This window comes from Grampus griseus (genome assembly GCF_964374135.1).
Source record: "Grampus griseus genome assembly, chromosome: 3".
Classification (NCBI taxonomy): Eukaryota; Metazoa; Chordata; class Mammalia; order Artiodactyla; family Delphinidae; genus Grampus; species Grampus griseus.
Window position 1 is genome coordinate 69,854,177 of NC_139019.1, and position 9,348 is coordinate 69,863,524.

The window sequence follows — 9,348 nt, forward strand, 5'->3', positions numbered from 1 at the left end:
TCACTCAATGCCAGCCCCTGTATGCCGCTGTTGTACTGTACTACTGGACTTTTCAAGGTACTATACTGTAAGATTAAAAATGTTTTCTTTATTTTTTGTGTTTGTTTTTTGTGTATTATTTGTGTGAAAAGTATTATAAATCTATTACAGTACAGTAATGTATAGACAATTGTGTTCATTGGGCACCCAGGCTAACTTTATTGGATTTAATGAATAAATTGGACTTAGGAATGTGCTCTCGGAACAGAACTCGTTCATATGTAGGGGACTTACTGTATTTGCTGTTTGTCCCATCTCTCCTATGTTCAGTTTCTCCTTTTTTGCCTTCTTTTAGATTGATTATTTTTAATCCATTTCTTCTACCCCATAAGCCTGACAGTTATGTATTATTTAGAAATTTATATTATACTCTTCCTGGACAATGTAAGGACCTGAGAACACATCAACTTAATTTACTGCCCCACTGCATGTTATATATATTGTGTTTACTTAATATATACTTCCTAATTCCTTAAGACATTATTATTTTTATACAATTAATGTGTGTTTATATTTACTCAAACATTTACTTTGTCTGTTGTACTTTATGATTCCTTGAGTTTCTAAGCTTCTATCTGGGATCTTATTTCTTCTTCCTGAAGAACATGCTCCAGTATTTCCTTTGTAGATGGCTGCTGGTAACAAATTCAGTTTTTGTATCCTGAAACTACTTATTTTGCCTTCATTTTCAAAGAACATTTTTGCTAAATGAGCAGCTATTGTATTTTATCATTCTGAAGATACATTCCATTGCTTTTGGCTTCCAATTTTTTTTGAGAAAAAATGTTGGTTTTATTTTTGCCCCCTTAAAGTGATCTGTTTTTTCCTTTGGCTGTTTATAAGATGTTCATAGTAAAATTGAAGCAGTTTTATTATGATGTAACTAACCGTTGTTTTCTTTGGTTTTTTATTAATTTGTTTTCTTTTTGAGGTTTGTAATGCTTCTTGCATCTGGGATCTCATATCTTACTCTGTTTTGGAAAGTTCTCAGCTCTTATCAGTTATTGTTTCTGCCCCACTCTCTGCCCTCTCCTCTCCTGGTACGCCACTTAAATGAATATTCAGTCATTTCAATTTATCCCTTATGTTCCATTTATTTGTCTCTGTATGGTTCATTCTGGATAATTCTTACCTTTCAGTTCACTCTCTTCTCTTTAATAGTCTCTAATCTCCTGTGAAACTTATCTGTTGAAGCATTTATTTCAGTTATGTTTTTGGTTGTTATCAGTTCAAGCATTTCTGTTTGGTTCTGTTTTATAGTTTCCAGTTAGCTATCCAGTTATCTGTCTCATTCTGATCTTTTATCTTTTCAAACATATTAAGCATAACTACTTTAAAACTCGTGTCTAGGGGCTTCCCTGGTGGCGCAGTGGTTGAGAGTCCGCCTGCCGATGCAGGGGACGCGGGTTCGTGCCCCGGTCCGGGAGATCCCACATGCCGCGGAGCGGCTGGGCCCATGAGCCATGGCCGCTGAGCCTGCGCGTCCGGAGCCTGTGCTCCGCATCGGGAGAGGCCACAACAGTGAGAGGCCCGCGTACCGCAAAAGAAAAAAAAAAGTGTCTAGTAGCTGTGGGGTCTGCTGTTGTCTGAAGCTTCCTTGTTTCTTTGTTGTGTTTGTTGTTTATCATATTATCTTACTTTTATGAGTTTTTATTTATATTATTTTTATTTATAAAATTTTTGTTAATTTATGTTATGTTATTTTTGATTGAATGCCAGAACTGGTATATGAAATTATACTTTGAGGTCTAAAATGATGATAGAAAGGATTTATGTCTCCTGGCAGGGGCTCTGGGCACTAGTAATCCAAAATCACCTTAATCTGGTCAGTGGCTGAGATGACTGGAAGTTCTACTTCTAGTTCAAACTTTTTCCTAAGGTATAGACCTTTGAGATCGCAACTTGAAGCCTGTAGAGTTAACAAAGGCAGGCTCTGAACTCCAGTTTTTGTCTTTTTGACTCACTGAGTTAGTCAGATGGTCTGTTCAGCTTCTCAGCTATCTTCTTCTCAGGAATCAGCAGGTAACCCCAGAAAAAAGCTATAGTAAATGCTGGGTTCAACAACTCTGGGTTTTTCTTCTTCTGGATTTTCTACTGCCTCATTGGCTCTCTCTAATGCCTTCAGATGTTTGTTTTATATTTTGTCTAGCTTTTCTAGTTCTCAGAAGAAGGAGTACAGGCATACCTTGGAGGTTTTGTGGGTTCAGTTCCAGACCACTGCAAGAAAGCAAATATCACAATGAGTCACATAAATTTTTTTGTTTCCCAGTGATTTAAAAGTTATGTTTACACTGTACTGTATTCTATTAAGTGTGAAATAGCATTGTCTAGAAAAAAGTACACTCCTTAATTTAAAAATAGTCTATTGCTAAAAAATGCTAACCTTCATCTGAGCCTTCAGTGAGTTGTAATCTTTTATCTGGTGGAGGGTTTGAAATACTTTGAGAATTACCAAATGTGACACAGAGACATGAAGTGAGCAAATGCTTTTGGAAAAATGGTGCCAATAGACTTGCTCAATGCCGCATTGCCACAAACTTTCAATTTGTAAAAAACACAATATCTGTGAAGCACAATAAAGTGAAGCACAATAAAATGAAGTATGTCTGTACTGAAATACAGATTTAGAAATGGATTCACTCTTATAAGGGATATTGATTTAAGACAGATGACATTGTAGGCCAATGGGAAAAGCAAGAGCATTTCAATAAATGGTACTGGATATCCATATGGAAGAAAATTAAATTGGACCTCCCTAGTTAACACCATACAGAAAAGTCAGTTCCAGGTGAATTAAAGATTTAAATGTGAAAGGAAAACCTATTAAAACTTCAGAAGACAAGATAGTGAGATATCTTTATGCTCTTATAGTAGGTAAAACCTATAAAAAGAAAGAATTACATTCAAATACGTTTTTAAAATCTCTGTTCAAAAGATATCATAAGCCCTTGGAGTAATAGTTGATTTCATTTAGGTACAGGAAATGTACACAATGAGCCTGGAACATTTTGTTGTGCAGTTTAGCAAGGAAGCTGTCATAGGCTACTAGGATCATGTCAAATGGAGTCAGGAGCCAACTGAAAAGCATTGCTCTGGCCAAAGATGGAACACTTTGAGTATCAATAAGGACACACAGGTTCACAGAAATTCTGAAATCCCCTTGAGCACAAACTGGGACATACCAAATGCAATGGATTGGAACATCTGAAATTATCAAATGTCCTTATATTCATGAGTTCTTAATGATAATAAAACTAACAAAAAGCATCTAATTGATCAACACTGAAGGATGTTCTGGAATCATTATTTTGAAAACCAGTTTTTAAAAAGGTAATTATTTGTCCTGTCTTTCCTATATGAACTGTACCACAGGTAAGTAAATGAGGGGAAGTTTTTTATATAAATGTATTAATAAATGAAGAATGAATGATAAAATTAGAAAATTTTAAGATTCCTAATGAATAAATAGGTTTATTCATTGTATATCAACAGCTGCTAACATGACAAGTAAGGAAACTTTATATGCCTCTTAATGGAAAAACACACCATCACCTATTAAAAACTTGTGCCAAAAAAACTGAACCTGATATTAGGAAATACAGAGAATGTGTTAAACACAGTGGCTGTGCAATCAGAAATTTTTCATCTATGGAAATCATGGGACAAATTAACTTCAACAAATATGTTGCAGGAGGGAGAGAAGATGGAAACAAATGTAGATTAAAAAGAGACTCACCTAAAAGACACATGAAGCAATGTGTGAACTTGTATTAGTTATTTATTGCTGTATAACAAATTGCCCCAAGACTTAATTTAACAGCTTAAAACTAAAAATACTTACCTCTTACAGTTCCTGAGGGTCAGAATCCAGGAGTGGTTCAGCTAGGCCTCATGGCCCAGGGTCTCATGAGTTTGCAGTCAAGCTATTGGCTGGACTGCAGTCTTCTGAACACTTGACCTGGTCAGAGAGGAGTCACCTCCAAGATGGTTCATTCACAGGGCTACCTGCATGTCCTCACAACATGGCACCTGGCCTTCCCCAGAGAAATTGATCCAAGAAAGAGACAAGCTAAAATTACTCAAAGTGATGCATTACTTGTCCTGTATTCTCTTAATCCCACAGATCATCCCTGATAAGAGTGTGGGAGGAAATTATGCAAAAGCATGAATATCAGGAACCCGGCTACCACAATTTGACCTCCAAAGAGTCACATTCTTCCAGTATGCCAAATATACTCATCCTCCACCTGAGCACCCCCAAACTTTCATGCCATTACAGCATTAACTCAAAGTCTAGAAATGTAAATCAATTCTAGGTGTAGATGAGGACTTGTGTGTGTACTTTCTTAAGCACAGGTCTTTAAATAGAGTTCCTCTTGATCTGAAGAGCTGTATACTGAAGACACACAGTATCTGCCTCCACACACTTAATTTAAAATAGGGCAACCACTATGGATGTGTGTTTAAAAGGAGGGAAATGAGGTACACATGTTCACAGAAATTCTGAAATCCACCTAGGAACAGGTTGGCAGTTTCTTCATTAAGATTCAAGGCCTGAGAGTAAATCTCCAGGTCTAACTCTACTTTAGTCACTTGGATCCACCCACTGAGTCATCCTTCATTTTCCACATTTACAGCTAGGTACTTGTCTCTGCCTATAGAAGCTTAGATATCCAAAAGCCTCTTTTGATTTGGTGCTCTGTCCCTTTCAGTTCTGGCGGGCAAACAACATACTAATATAATCCTCTTTTAAAAGTCTCTTTTAAAACATTGTATTCTGCTCATATAATTCTTTTATAAACTTTGTGGATCTCCTCTGAATTTTATTTGAGTTCACGCCATTACACAAAGCAATACCCATAAATATCTTCCATATAAACCCTTCTCTACATTGGGCTTTTGATGCAGCACACCCTTAAAATTCTTAGAACCTATCACTTGAGAAGTTTCATCAGGTACATCCTTTATGTCTGAATAAAAATACTCTGAAATACCATGCTAGAGCTTTCTGAGGTCTTAAAGGGCTTTAAAACTACATCCTCAAATTCATATTTTCCTGTTAGTGCTTTGCATTTGTTCTTTCTTTTTTAAATAAATTTATTTATTTATTTATTTTTGGCTGCATTGTGTCTGTTGCTGCGCATGGGCTTTCTCTGGTTGCGGCGAGCGGGGGCTACTCTTTGTTGTGGTGCATGGGCTTCTCATTTCAGTGGCTTCTCTTGTTGCAGAGCACGGGCTCTAGGTGTGTGGGCTTCAGTAGTTGTGGCTCGTGGGCTCTAGAGCACAGGCTCAGTAGTTATGGCGCACAGGCTTAGTAGTTATGGCGCACAGGCTTACTTGCTCCACGGCATGTGGGATCGTCCCAGACCAGGGCTCGAACCTCTGTCCCCTGCATTGGCAGGCAGATTCTTAACCACTGCGCCACCAGTGAAGTCCCTGTATTTGTTCTTGTTCTGAGCCATTTACTAATTTTAACATCATCTGTCACCTAGAGAGACTGGGAATCTTCAAATCCCAAAAGTTCTGTCTCCTTTTTGTTTAACAGTTCTTGCTTTAACATCTCTTCCCTCTCACATTTTACTATGAGCAACAATGAGAAACCAGGTGATGTTAAAGAAACATCTTTAACATTATTCTGGCTGGACATTGCCTTAACTAGATCACCCAGTTAGTTCATTAGGCATATTCTCTACTTTGCACATAACTTCAGGTGACAAATTTGCTAAACTATTGCCACTTTCCTCTAATTTCCAATAAGACTTTAAATCTGTAAGACCTCATCTGCAGCCTCCTCAAAGTTATCATGCATCTACAAACACTCTCCTCCAAGTCCTTCCAGCTTCTGCCCACTGCACTTTTTTTTTTTTGGCGGCACTGTGCAGCATGCAGGATCTTAGCTCCCCCAACCAAGGATTGAACCCGCACCCCTTACAGTAGAAACGCAGACTCTTAACCGCTGGACCACCAGGGAAGTCCCAGTCACTCTTAAGTTTTAGGTTTTTGTTATGTCAGCACCCCACTTCCAGGTGCCAAAATCTTTATTAGTTTTATATTGCTTTATAACTAACTACCCCCAAAACATAATTTTTAAAATAACAAACATTTCTAACTCATGCAGCATCTGAGGGTCAGAAATCGAGGAGTAGATTAGCTGAGTAGTTCTGGCTCACGGTCTCCTGTGAAGTAACAGTCAAAGCTGTCAGCTGGGGCAACAATAATTTAATGACTTAACTAGTGCTAGAGGATCCACTTCCAAGATGGCTTACACACATTGGCAGGATGCCTCAGTTCTTCATTAGCTATCTGGCACAATACCTCAGTTTCTCACCATATGCCTCTCCAGAGAGCTGCCTGCCTCCCCCTTAAGCAAGTAATCCAAGAGAAAGAGACAGAAGCTACCACGCCTTTTATGTCTTTTTTGATCTACCCTCAAAAGTGGCATACATTACACAGATATGTGACCCACAGGTTGATCACAGGTATATCCGGAGAAAAGCATGGTCCGAGATGACACATACACCCCAGTGTTCATTGCAGCACTGTTTAAAATAGCCAAGACATGGAAGCAACCTAAATGTCCATCGACAGAGGAATGGATAAAGAAGATGTGGTATATATATACAATGGGATATTACTCAGCCATAAAAAAAATGAAATAATGCCATTTTCAGCAACATTGATGGACCTAGAGATTGTCATACTGAGTGAATTAAGTCAGATAGATAAAGAGAAATATCATGTGATATTGCTTCTGTGCAGAATCTGAAAAGAAATACAAATGAACTTATTTACAAAACAGAAACAGACTCACAGACTTAGAGAATGGATTTATGGTTACCTGGGGGTGAAGGGTAGAGAGAAGCAATAGTTAGGAAGTTTGGGATTGACATGTACACACTGCTATATTTAAAAAGGATAACAAGAGATAGCCTCATCCACCACAGGGCAGACAGCAGAAGCAAGAAGAACTACAATCCTGCAGCCTGTGGAACAACAACCACATTCACAGAAAGATAGACAAGATGAAAGGCAGAGGGCTATATACCAGATGAAGGAACAAGATAAAACCCCAGAAAAACAACTAAATGAAGTGGAGATAGGCAAGCTTCCAGAAAAAGAATTCAGAATAATGACAGTGAAGATGATCCAGGACCTCAGAAAAAGAATGGAGGCAAAGATGGGGAAGATGCAAGAAATATTTTAAAAAGACCTAGAAGAATTAAAGAAAAAACAAGCAGAGATGAACAATAAAATAACTGAAATGAAAAATACACTAGAGGGAATCAATAGCAGAATAACTGAGGCAGAAGAACGGATAAGTGACCCAGAAGACAGAATGGTGGAATTCACTGCTGTGGAACAGAAGAAATAAAAAAGAATGAAAAGAAATGAAGACAGCCTAAGAGACCTCTGGGACAACATTAAATGCAACAACATTCGCATTATAGGGGTCCCAGAAGGAGGAGACAGAGAAAGGACCAGAGAAAATATTTGAAAGATTATAGTTGAAAACTTCCCTAACATGGGAAACGAAATAGCCACCCAAGTCCAGGAAGAGCAAAGAGTCCCATACAGGATACACCCAAGGAGAAACACGCCAATACATATAGTAATCAAATTGGGAAAAATTAAAGATAAAGAAAAAATTATTGAAAGCAGCAAGGGAAAAATGACAAATAACATACAAGGGAACTCCCATAAGCTTAACAGCTGATGTCTCAGCAGAAACACTACAAGCCAGAAAGGAGGGGCATGACATATTTAAAGTGATGAAAGGGAAGAATATACAACCAAGATTATGCTACCCGGCAAGGATCTCATTCAGATTCGATGGAGAAATCAAAAGCTTTACAGACAAGCAAAAGCTAAGAGAATTCAGCACCACCAAACCAGTGCTACAACAGATGCTAAAGGAACTTCTCTAAGTGGGAAACACAAGAGAAGAAAAGGACCTACAAAAACATACCCAAAACAATTAAGAAAATGGTAATAAGAACATACATATCAATAATTACCTTAAATGTGAATGGATTAAATGCTCCAACCAAAAGACACAGGCTCACTGAATGGACATAGAAACAAGACCCATATATATGCTGCTACAAGAGAACCACTTCAGACCTAGGGACACATACACACTGCAAGTGAGGGGATGGAAAAAGATACACCATGAAAATGGAAATCAAAAGAAACCTTGAGTAGCAATACTCATATCAGATAAAATAGACTTTGAAATAAAGAATGTTACAAGAGACAAGGAAGGACACTACATAATGATCAAGGGATCAATCCAAGAAGAAGATATAACAATTATAAATATATATGCACCTGACATAGGAACACCTCAATACATAAGGCAAATGCTAACAGCTCTAAAAGAGGAAATCGAGAGTAACACAATAATAGTGGGGGACTTTAACACCTCACTTACACCAATGGACAGATCATCCAAACAGAAAATTAATAAGGAAAGACAAGCTTTAAATGACACAATAGACCATATAGATTTAATTGATATTTATAGGACATTCCATGCAAAAACAGCAGATTACACTTTCTTCTCAAGTGTGCAGGGAACATTCTCCAGGATAGATCACATCTTGGGTCACAAATCAAGCCTCAGTAAATTTAATAAAATTGAAATCATATCAAGCATCTTTTCTGACCACAATGCTATGAGATTAGAAATCAATTACAGGGAAAAAAATGTAAAAAACACAAACACATGGAGGCTAAACAATACATTACTAAATAACCAAGAGATCACTGAAGAAATCAAAGAGGAAATTAAAAAATACCTAGAGACAAATGACAATGAAAACATGACGATCCAAAATCTATGGGATGCAGCAAAAGCAGTTCTAAGAGGGAAGTTTATAGCAGTACAATCCTACCTCAAGAAACAAGAAAAATCTCAAATAAACAATCTAACCTTACACCTAAAGGAACTAGAGAAAGAAGAAAACATAAAACCCAAAGTTAGTAGAATGAAGGAAATCATAAAGATCAGAGCAGATGTAAATGAAATAGAAACAAAGATAACAGTTGCAAAGATCAATAAAACTAAAAGCTGGTTCTATGAGAAGATAAACAATATTGATAAAACATTAGCCAGACTCATCAAGAAAAAGAGGGAGAGGACTCAAATCAATAAAATTAGAAGTGAAAAAGGAGTAGTTACAACAGACACCACAGAAATACAAAGCATCCTAAGAGACTACTACAAGCAACTCTATGCCAATAAAATGGACAACCTGGAAGAAATGGACAAATCCTTACCAAGACTGAACCAGGAAGAAATAGAAAATA